Source organism: Lissotriton helveticus, chromosome 9 (genome assembly GCF_964261635.1).
Source record: "Lissotriton helveticus chromosome 9, aLisHel1.1, whole genome shotgun sequence".
Classification (NCBI taxonomy): Eukaryota; Metazoa; Chordata; class Amphibia; order Caudata; family Salamandridae; genus Lissotriton; species Lissotriton helveticus.
In genome coordinates, this window is record NC_136070.1 from 143050191 (window position 1) to 143062853 (window position 12663).

Here is a 12663-nt window from a genome sequence, read left to right on the forward strand (position 1 = left end):
AGAATTGACAACAAATACCATCTGCCCAGCATATCATCCACCAACTAGAATGCTCAACACTGATGGCCAAATTTGTACGTGGAGTTTTGTTTTAGTTGCTATTTGCAGATGTGCACAAGAATATAATCATTGTTATTTCTGTAGGTGGCATCCCCTTATTGGCAACCATTACAGAAAAGTCACTGATTGAATGGGGTTTGGAACTACTATCTTGCATTGATGCTGCCTCGTTAGGCTGGTCACTGAATACTCAAAGACATCTCTAGGGGGGTTTGCAACTTTAGCTAATGCTACCATGTATGTCTGTGGGAAACTTCATAGTGATAGCATTGTTAACATGACAGCAAGACGTTCTTAGAACTACTTCATTTACTAACCCTCTAGGCCTTACACGTCTATGTAAGGGAGTTATCAGGCACTCTCTGTGTAATTTCTAATAGCTGGAAAGCCGTTGTTCCTGAAAAGTGGCCTAAATTGTGTAACACACCTTAGTGCAGAGGTCTTCAAACTTTTGTCGGTTGAGCCCCCCCTGCTGAATATTTTTAGATGTTGGGCCCCCCCCACCACCTAACATAAATTTCAGGAACCTGGCATACTACACAATCGACCGCCACGCGCATATCATGGGCCAAACCTGGACAAAAACCTTGATGGGGCACGACATACCCATACTTGTGTACAGGGGCGCAACTAGACCCGAACGTCAGGTGGGGGCTAACACTGCCAGCCAGAGCTGGCTCTAGCACTTATCACACACAGTGCAACAGTCTGTTTTGGTGCCCCCTCCTCCATTTCCTCCTTCTCCATGAATTCCCTCACAACCACTCACCAACAATGCACCTCATCTCTCTATAGCACCTTTCTTGCAAACATTTAATTTTTTATAGCACTACTCGTTGTTTACTCACATTCAGTTCTTTGATCTGCATGGTACACGTTCTTTGTAGTAGGCACATTAACCCTCTGTGCTGTGTGGGTGGCAGGACTACCCATGTGAGTGCACGGTGAGCCAGGGTAAGAGGGGTGACTGCAGGGTGAGTGAGGTGACCATATGAATTTGGGTGCGGAAGTAATTGCAGAGTGGGACAAATGAATGTATGGGTATGGATGGGCTTATTTGAGTGAGATTCCAGATTGAGCAGTGAGGGTGGGAGGTGAGTGAAGTGTCACATGAGTGCAGGTTGAGTAGTGTGCTCATGTGACTGAAGGGTGAGGTACAGGGTGAACAGCGCAAGTAAATGCAGGGTGATCACTGTGAGTGCAGAGTGAGCGGTGTGCTCATGTGACCGCAGGGTAAGTGAAGAGAGATTGGTGTGAGATCAGGGCGAGTGGCATAAGTGCAGTGTGGTCACTGTGAGTGCAGGGTAAGTGGGTGAATGGTGTGAGTGCGTCATGATCATTGTAAGTGCATTGTGATCGCTGCTTTGAGGGCAGGTTAAGTGTGAAAGTGAAGGGTGAGAATGAGGAGCGAGTTGTCTGAATTCAGGGTGCATTCCCAGACACTTGAAGTAACTCAGCAGGTTATTGACGGCAGCGTAGGGTTTCAGATATGTTAAACTATTGCTATTATGGCATTAACCAGGGTTCAGGGTGGAGGAAATAAATGTGCTGATCTTGCAAAAAAAACTTCCAGTTTTATTATTAGGGTTGCCAGCTCATTATTTTGATGTCCCAGGCGGTACAAAACTAAGCAGTCACCTAAAGCTGTATTGTCAGCACTTGTCTGTCGAACAGCACATATAAATAGAAAGCACTTTTAATTATGTTCTACTGCTGAATGATGACTGATAATAAAAGGGAAGAAAGACAGAAAAGTAATATTACAAAGGAATAAATACTTCTTTATTTACCAGCATGTTTAATGTCAAGACAAGTTATTTGCAGGCTGTTTAAATAACACATGGCTGGCTGGCATTTTTCTTTTGGTAACTTGAAGCCCTTTTAGCCCTGTGGGGCATTGTGTGGCTGCCTGTGTAATTATAAAAGAAACACTGTCTCTTTTCTGCTAAGAGCTAACCATCCCAGGAAGGGGTTAAATTCAGACCTGAAATGCTTCAACTGTGGTGGGAGTAATCAATGAAGGAGCACTTTCCTTGCACTCCAAACTGTCGCACTGCCAATATGGAAAAAGTTCCAGCAATATCACGATTTATCCAGGTAATCCATAGTAAACACACAATTCCAAATATTAAACGCTTCATTCTTCCAAACTTATACTCTGCTCTTTTCATCACTGCGGAGACAATGTGATAGCACTCAAATTCTTTATTAAAGTCTTCTCATGAGCTGTATGCCCGTCCAGGCTTTGTACAACACCACGTTGAGGTCAATCATTTCATGAAATAGACACGTATATTCATAGCCAATGCATTTCGAGCCTGTGTGGGGTCTCTAAAATGAAATAAAAGAAACCACTCAATCAACTGATCTATGGACATTCACTGAATGCTGCACAATCCTGTAATTTCCCTAAAACCACCCCCCTAATCGAAACACCCTTATTATCCCCCCTTGTCCCAAACACCAGTAATCCACTGTGCACCGAATGGAAACCCAAAACCTCTGAATCAATTTCTTTTCTCCCCCCTCGAAAAACGTGCTCTTATGACATAATTGCTACCCGTAAACATAAAAACCTATGACTCGTCCCAATTTGTCTGACTTCATTTATCTTCCCTTATTCCCCAAAATTCAACTCCGGACTGCATCCCATTATTACGTTGCTTGTGAAACATTGCTTGTGCTGCACCCAGCACCTTAGTTTCTTCGTGCTATTATCCTCATATTGTGGCAACCCTTCGCTCTAGTTCAAGACACCAATTATATTCACCCTCATAAACTAAATAAATATTAACACCTGCTAAATCACGTGACTTCATACTAGTGAATGTGCTTCATCCTAACGGAAACTTTTAAAAAACACAAACTCCCATAATGCATTGTGCAGTGTTACCCTGAAATCATCAAAACACCTTCACTCGTGCTTTACCCTTCTTTCAAACAAAAAATGCACATACTAACTAAAAACCCACAGTAACCGTATCCCACATTAACACCCTCACAATGCATACTGACTGCAATTGGAGTGCAAGGAAAGTGCTCCTTCATTGATTACTTCTGTATTCACTGTGATTGGGGGCGATTCACAGTTGCTGATCGCACGCACTTTCAAATTAAACTAATTAACTCAACGTTAACATTTAAAAGGGAAGGAGTGCATCTTCTTACGTATTTTTCTGCTTCAGCTGTAGTGGGAGGCAGGATGTCTCCTCTGCTCTATGACTTCGAACCAAAGGAAAAGGACTGTCTCATTGCTTTCGATATTATGAGGAGACTTTTGCCTTCCGCTGCAGCTGAAGCCTTTCAGCGCCGAATTAACCCCCTCCTGGGACGATTAAAAATGAATGTTTGCTCTTAACATCACAAAGCATGGGCCCCATCTAATTCATCTCCCTCCCTCCCTCCAACCCTCTGTTAACGGAGCTCTGTTCAACAAACATTTCCATTTCAAATGGGGGAAGACGTGCGACACGGGACAGGAAAAGGCAAAGGTAAGATTTCTGGGTGGAGTGCGCGCCCCCCCCTGAGATGGTGTCACGCCCCCCTGGGGGGGCGCGCCCCACAGATTGAAGAACTCTGCCTTAGTTTTACAGAACGTGTCTTACTTGGTTTGTGTCTCTCCAAGTTATGTGATTATTTAGTAACTGTCTCAGCACAAATACATTGTTGAGGTTTTAAGTTCTTCCCACTATCACACAAAGTCTCAAATCTCATTTAGTGAGTTTGGTGTAACATTGATGAATTACACTTAACTGTTCTAGCTATGTAGCTTTTTTTCAGTGTAGTGGATGCCACAGTATTGTTATGCCATCTAATGCATGCAATCTAGTGGGAGTACACATTCAGTTTGGACAAATGAGGTGACTTCATAAGGTCTTCTCTATTGGTTACGTACACGTCTGGTGAAGTGCCTGATTCCCTGCTGCCCATCTCTTCTTTGGCCCTATGAACTAGCCATGCTGAACTTGTGCCCTCTGCCTAGATCAACGCAACAGTGGGCTCCCCTTTGTGATCACCCCATTCTTCAGCAAATGTGTTTGCATACCTTGTTCATGATATTCTACTGGATCTGTAAACCAAGCCTCTGCTGCACAATGCTCGTCAGTTGTTCAACTTGCAGAATCTGTCGTGTCTCATCAAGTTTCATCATCTCCATCTTCTTTTGTTCTTCAACCAGCACCCCTCATCCCCCTAGTGTGTTTGCTGTGGGGCTTTTCTCATCTCTTCCACCCACAGCCTCTGCTGTGAATCTAGTTTCCATTAAATATATCTTTAATTGCTTTCTCAGTTTATGAGCCTGCAATATTTACTGAACTGTTATCGTCTTCTTGGCCATCTTCAGTTCCTTCTTCAACATTGGCAGTCAGTCCTACTAGGGTTCTGTCAACATATCCGTTATCTGCACTCATTTTTACAACTTCTTCACAGCTCTTTGTAGGCTGTCAATGACTTGTGGCTGAGGCAGACACATCACAAAGAGCCTTTTTTTATCAAGTCCTACAGCCCTGTCTACATCTTGGTACCTCGACCAGCCCTTGGACCTCACTCGTTTTCACACATATGTAGCCTAATGACTTCATTTGTGTTTTCACCATTGACTAAAGTGTCTCACTATTCTGAGCCATCACGCAGTATGTTATGTTATGTTAATTTCGATTTATATAGCGCCAAATCACCGACAGGTCTCTTAGCGCTTGCTTTGGGAACCCGTCCTGGCTTTCCCTGCGAGATAACCCCTACGACTTCCTCTGTGGCTTCGTTGACACCATTTAAGTCTTTCTAAACTTAGTAGAAATTGATGATGTAATCGCAGTGCTATCTCCATCTCTGGTGGATTCAAGGATACGAGGAGCCAATAATTTGCTAATGATAAAATGAAAAAAAAGCAAAAGAAAGGCAACCAAGAGACAGGTGCTAAGTCTATTATTTCAGAGTGTGGAACTCACCCCCACCCCTCCGACCCCATCATCATACCTGACCCTAGTTTGCTGCAATTCAAAAACAAGCTCAGGAAACACTCCTCTGCCACCCCACTGGAGAACTTTGCTTTGAGCAATGGATCCCTAAACTTCTTCCTTTTACTACAACTCCCTTGTTCTCCTCCTTGTAGAAATAACTCCCTCGCCACCCATTGTGTACATTGTACCGTATCTCTGCAACCTTTCTTGTTTCACACAATATTTATTCACTCATATACACCTTCAACTCGTAAAGCACTTCATTACTTCCTGAAACTACTTTCGCACTTAATACAAACTCCTAAATAAAATATTTAATTTCAAATTGAAAATGAAAGTAAAACAGATACAGTTGTTTACTGCTGTAACTGCTAACGAGTTGTATCCACAGGAAAGGTAGCAGTTACTGAAATAACTCTGCTCATGCTGTTTACGTGATAGTGGAGGATTTATGAAGGGAGTGATAGAGCGCGCGGGTCACCCGACCAATAATTTCGCCACTTCCGGCTTCGGGCCCATATATTTCAACTCACCATATACATTGATCGGATGACCTCACGGTCTACTATCAATAATTTGTGATTTCCTTTCGTTATTCTTCAGAATACCCGACTTACCATCCACCGATGCGGGTACCTATGACCACAATGGATCAGGGAGCTAGCTGTAAAAGGAAAGGCAGCAAAATACAAACCCAACAAATAACATTCAAATTCTCTTTGTAAATGACCACGGACAACTGGAAGTTTTAAGGTCTTTATCTAAAGTTCGTTCTCAGAAATCATTAGATTTACAAGAATAAGAAAATCAATAATCAAAATAATGAAAAGTACATAACTATAGAGAAATAAAGTCAGGGTAACCATTGAAATTCTGATATGAGATGCAACGGGAATAGGCTATGCAGATTTTGAAAAAAGTTTAGGAATGGACATTCATTAAGGAAACAATCTTATGCACGTACTAGAGATTCCCTATTGTAAAAGTTTATACTATGGTAAATTCAAAGATCCTATATAACTATAGGAGAGTCTATGAAGAGAGACACGCTATGCTTTAAGGCAAAAGTTCTTTAGACAATTTAAGTAAGGAGGTTCTAGACCATATGAGAAAGTGACAAACTGCAATGCAAAATATAATTTCTAACAGGTAGGATAACATAGGAACACGTTACGAAACAACTGCAAATGACTTTATGTTTAAATGGCTGCGGAAAAGCATGGAAAAGTAAACATATGCAAAAGGTATGTCTTTATTAAAGCAAAGGAGAGAAATTCAGAAAGGTGCAAGATTCAGAGTTTTCAGAGGAATATTTACCTAGACTGGTGTGGAAACCAAACCCTGGCCACGGGTCAGTTAAGGACAGGAAACCCTCAAGGAAGGATACCCCTCAATGGACAGCAGGTGCAGAATGGACACCCCGGACAGGACAGGAAGACCAGATTAGGATCAGGACAGGACCACTCGGACAGGACCCTCAGGACAGGACCGGCACCCGCAGTTCGGAAGCAACGCCTGCGCTCCACCCTCTCTGCAGCTATCGATCACGACCCCGATTGGGTCAGCGAACTCCCAGCAAAGTGCTTCCCGCCAGCACTTTAAGGTTTAGTAAAACCTTAGTCTATGGTCAATTTCGGACAGAGTGCTCCGCAGCGCTCTTTGTCTTCAGTCACCTATTGAGTGCGTTGGGTCAGTGACAGGTCAGCTAAACCAGACAAGTCGGACAATTTCCCTAGGTGAACCCAGGGTAGATATACTGTTTTGGGACGGTGTACCACCCCCCAATGTTGCAAAGTGTCAGAATCCCTCAATTTGGATTGGTCCTAAGGTAGGGTTTGGGTAACACACCAATCAGAATAGACTATTTGGAGGCCTACTTTGCATCTCTGGGTACCGCCCAGCGAGATTGGGGTTCCCATGGGAAGCTGTACAGCAAACAATATCGCAACACACAATGTATCATATAAGGAGCAACTTTCTCCATTCTCGTAGGGCAGAGGTGGCTTCCCCATGAGCATCTTGACTGTGGCTGCCAGCTGGCTGAGTTCCACTGTCCAATGTTGCCACCTTTCAGTGCACCACGAGTATGCGCAGAAGGGACCTTCAATATGGCTCCCAACCGGTTCGGGCCCCCATTCCCCGCAGTACATGAAAAGTAAGCGAGAACAAATTAATACATAGAAATAAATGAATGTATTACATGTCATAATTTTGTACTTTATTCTTATCACTATAAAAATATACTATGCAATTAGAAATTAGCAAAATATACACTGTCACAAGAGCAACTGCACGAGCAATACCACGTTATTGCCAAAGCTGCGTATTACGCATGCGCACCCTTTCCCACCAAACTTATAACTACGTCAGGTCACGTGAGTGTGACTGACGCATGCGCAGAAGCAATTTTCCAATCGGCGGCCATGTTTAGGAACACGGATTAGTTGTATTAGAAATACACGTACGCAAGCTTCCTCTACCTCGTTCGAATATAAAAATAAAAGATTAGTAAGACGTACAAATTTTATTAATTGATTACACACGGGCGAGGTTCATGACTCGAGCAAGTCGCGATGCGAAGCTTGCTCTATCAATCCCCTCTTTGATGATATTTACTATCATCACAAAAATAATGGAACCAGATGCCAACTTCTCACACCTTATACAACTCTATCTCTTCCAACAAGCGATTCAGCTTCTCTTTCTCATTTTTGGTAGGGTGAGATTTGTTCACCTTTTTGTATATCTGATTATTCATTTCCTCTAATTCAAGCTCATCCACACTTCGTTTCACTCCTCTGGCATTCACTTGATGCTTTCTGGTGTGCTTACGGCATTTGCAACAGACAAATATGAAAAATAGGATAAGACCTATAATTCCAATTGGCATCAGTACCTTAAACAATAAGCTTTTACCTAAGCTAGCAAGCCAATGACCTACATTTGAGAGACCATCTACCAGTCTCTTCCAGGCACTGTCAACCTCGAGTGGTTTGAGTTCCTTTTCCAAATTAGTAATGTTTTTCACGTATCTTTTGAACTGCACACTTTTGTCCGGAATATAAGTGCAACAATGTTGCGCCTTCAACATCCAGCAGACTCCGCCCTCTTTTGCTAATAGGGTGTCAAGAGCAAGTCTGTTCTGCAAAACCATTGATCTGATCGCAACCATTTCGGTATTGACCAGCAGAAATCCATGAGCTGTGTCCGTAGACAACACATCCACTATAGTGGACAATTTGCAAATTCTGTGAGTGTTCAGAACCACTCCCACTCCAGGTATCAGTGCACTGAAAATACTACCCATTATTTCACCTACGCTTTCTCTTTTACTACGCACTAAGCCATTAGTATTTTCACTGCTTCCAGCAACTTCATTCACATGGTATATTTTCGGGAAGACAATGCCAAAATAGCAGCTTCCATACCAGTGATCCGGCAATTTGAAATAAGCCTTGTCTCCACATATATAATATATTCCAGGAAACACAGGCTCTGACCCATTTTTGAAACCCCATCCTCCAATTACCTTGTAATTATGTTCACATTCACTGGAACCAATGAAAATGTTATTATAATAGCTAGTCTTCTCGCGGTGAAGACACAGCTTTCCTTTCTTTTCAAAATCCAGCAACAGAGCAGGTCCCGCCCCACCATTTGAGGTGCCTTCCATGTTCTCAGCCCATTTTGGCGTTTTCTGTCTTTCGTCATCTGCCTTTCTTTGTATTTTTATTCTCCTTTCTCTGCCATGTTCAGGAACATCTTTTCCTGTTCACGCAAAGAGCAGGTCAAGTTATCTCTGTGTGCATCACCTATGTCGATATTACCTATAGTCAGAAAGTATTCGCCCATGTAGCGAGTAACGTCACTTTTGGTATGTACAGGATTCAGGTTCCCACGTATAGGAAGTTCAGAAAAGATCACGTCATTGTTAGAGTAATAGTACTGTAATGGTCCTCTTTTGTAAAATAAGCTTGCTAAAATGCTACAGGATATTCTGTATGTCAGGGGCAGGTGATGGTATGTCACGCCTTCAGCCACAGAGGTAGGTAGCTTCATGCAGACATAGCAATCTTCAATTTCCATAGTCTCTACATAGTGTATTAACAAGTTTGCGAAAACATTTAAATGTGTCTTATTCTTAACTTCATGATAATGTAGTCCTCCCTCATCTGATGCTTCTAGGTCTCGTTTTGTTTGTTTGAGTGCTCTCTCATGTCTTGCTACACTCTGTGTTGTCAATTCTTCAATGTCAGTATTTACAATCTCAGTAGGGTCAATATTAGTATTTTTGCTCACCGCAAAAGGAATGAAAACTGTTAGTCCTATCCAAACTAATATCACTATAATTATACTACATACACATACCTTGCAGCATGTTTTGCAACAACTGCGACTAGGTCTACCACTCACGTTTGAATCAGACATTTTGGCTCAGAAGAAGTTTCTCGACCCCTCTTTGCGTCTCTGCACCAGTAGCTTACTTTGTGCAATTTCACGGTGGCTCGTCTTCTTCTTCGGCAGAATACTCAGCAACTGGTTCTCCGTCGCTTTCGTCAGTTATATCAAGATCTTCAAATTCTTCCAAAACGAGCGTCCACTCAGGAGACTTGTACTTTTTATTTTGTCTTTTTATTCGATCGCTCCTTCTTTTGGAAGGGTCTTCTGGTTGCTCTGCTATGCGAGAACTCCTCCTTTCTTCTGCACGTTTTTCTTCTACCGTTTTTATCCTTAGCCTCAATTTTTTTATGAATCCAGGCTCAAGGTGCTTTCTTTTCTTAAGTCTTTTAGTTGGCACTGGGATTTTGTTTTCTTTTATTGCCCTTTTATTTTCATTTGCTTGTGGCAATTCTGCTTCTTTTTCTTCCCTTCCTATCTGGCTAGTTCCAGGGCTCGTATCTATTTCTTCTGCCTGGTTACTAAACTGGCCTTGTTCAGGAGAGTTTTGCTTTTGCTTTTCAAATGTCTCTGTTTCTGTGTCCTGAACACGTTCTTCTAACCCTATCTGATCCTGTTCGAGCACTTCGATCCCTTGATTTTCTTCTGCTTGATCTATTACACTGTCTAGTCTGTCCCTTTTCGACATCAGGAGTCAGTGGAGGTGTATCAATTATTTGCTCAGTCCCTGTCTGACCTTCTCCTTCCTCAGTTTTGATGTGAATCTCAATAGTCTGAGGTTCTTCGCATGTGCCTTGCTTTTCCTCTCTATTCCACTCTCTACCTTCCCAAATTCGCTCTCTTGTTCTGATTGGGTCTTCTGTGAGGTCAATCAAGGGTATCCACTCCTCTGGCCATATGCTCGGCAGCTCGTCATCAGCTACTTCTGGACCAACTTCTGGGAACCCCTCAGCAGGCTTGACTCTTGGTAGCTCGTCATTAACTACCCCTGGACCAACGTCTGCGGACCCCTCAGCTTGACTGGTACTGGGCTGTACGTTGTCAGCTACTTCTGGTCTTGCTTCTGCAGGCCCCTCTGCTGGACGGCCTTCTTCTCCAGGCTCCTTGTCTGGTAGTACCTTCTGGGTGTGGCTGGCGTGGATCCAATGGGGAACACCTGCACACTTCACTGCTGTGGTCGTTACCAGGATCACTTGGCGCTTCTGTCCCCACCTTGGTTCCAGGCAGCTCGACCGAGTATGCTTCTTTATTTTGACCCAGTCCCCGGGAACCAGTTTGTGGAGAGGAGTCGTTGGATTGGCGACGGAGTCTTCTCCGATCTGGCGAGAGATATAACGCACTTGGTCACCTAATCTCTTGCAGTATTCAAGCACCAAATCATCAGTAATACTCAACAATTTGCTTCCTGGTACCCACGCTTGTCTCATCACTCTTCCCATCAGGATTTCATGGGGGCTCAGGCCTGTCTTTCGGTCTGGAATACTTCGGAGTCCCATCAGAACCAGAGGCAGGGCCTTTACCCAGGTCATGCCAGATGCATCACACAATTTCGCTAGTCTTGTTTTGATAGTCCCGTTTATTTGTTCCACCACTCCAGAAGCCTCTGGATGATATGCACAGTGGAGTTTTTGCGAGGTCCCAAATGCCTTACAGAGTTGGTTGATCACATCATTCTGAAAATGTCGGCCTCTATCTGATTCAATAGTGACTGGAACCCCGAATCTAGGTATCAGTTCTTTCAGTAAACACTTTGCTACTGTCAGTGCGTCACTTTGGGGAGTAGGGTAAGCTTCCACCCACTTTGAAAATAGGCAGACAATGACAAGGACATATCGTTTCCCCTCACAACGTGGCATGGTGATGAAATCAACCTGTATTCTCACAAAGGGACCCCCTGACCTCCCAATTTTCCCTAGTTCCACCATTGTTCTCTTGCCTGGATTCATCTGTTGACATGACAGGCACCTCTGGCAGAGGGACTCTGCTACTTTCCTGAACTTTTTGCTGTACCAAGTCTGTTGGAATACCAGAATCATGGCGTCCCTACCAATGTGTGATCCCTCATGTATCAGTCTAGCCATTGTGCCAAGCAAGTGTCTGGGTAACACAGGCATACCATTTGGGCCCAAGATGACACCATCCTCACGTCTTGGTCTACACCCTTCTTCCTTCCACTTCTCTCTCTCTTGCCAGGGTGCCGCCTGCTGCCATTCTCTCACTTCATCCCATGTAGGCACTTCTTCAAACACTCGAAGTTGGCAGCTGTTTCCGGGCCCCCCCGTTTTGGATTTATGATCAATCGATCCCTGGCGCATAATTGTGCCACTCGATCAGCAAAATCATTTCCCAGAGATACAGGGTCAAAGTCCTTCTTATGGGCAACACACTTGACCACTGCCAATTCCTTTGGTAATTGGATTGCCTCTAAAAGGTCTTGAACAACTTTTCCATTTCGAATAGGGGTACCTGATGAAGTCAGGAACTCCCTCTGTAGCCATAATTGGCCAAAGTCATGCACAACTCCAAAACAGTACTGACTGTCAGTATACACTGTTAGGCGTACGTTTTTCCCCAATTTGCAAGCTTTTATCATAGCGATCAATTCGGCTACTTGTGCAGACTTTACTTCAAATAAATAACCTGCTTCTACAATTTTGGTTAAGGAGACTACCGCATAGGCAGCACTCAGGCCTCCTTGTTCATGTCTTAGGCATGAACCATCCACAAACAATTCCATGTCATGTTTAGGCAAAGGTGTTTCTTTAATGTCTGGGCGTGGCTTTGTGCAAAATTCTGTTAAATCAATGCAGTTATGCTCATCTTCCTCCCCATCTTCCATATCCATTGAGTTGGGAAGCAGAGTGGCGGGGTTCAGAATGTTGCACCTGACAATTGTTATATTTGCAGCACCCACGAGAATCCTCTCGTATTTAGTCAACCGACTAGGGGTGAGATACTGAGTTTTCGTTCTCGTTAGCAAAATTACCACTCCATGTGGAACATACACAGTTACAGGATGTCCCATGACAATGGATTCACTCTGCTCTAAACTTGTGCAAGTAGCAGCTACTGCTTTCAGACATCCTGGTAATCCAGCAGCCACTGGATCCAGGGTGGCAGAGAAATATGCCACTGGCCTTCTGGTTGTGCCATGTTCTTGGGTTAGGACTGACAACGCGCAATTATCGCGAGTGTCACAGAACAGGGCAAATTCCTTGGAATAGTCTGGCATTCCCAACGCAGGGGC

General features: G+C 43.6%; 1 protein-coding gene across 2 annotated transcripts in view; it reads left to right on the top strand.

Moving 5' to 3' along the window:
- Positions 1–12663, top strand: part of RPAP1 (RNA polymerase II associated protein 1) — a 334836-nt gene that overhangs the window by 85099 nt on the left and 237074 nt on the right. The window lies entirely within an intron of this gene.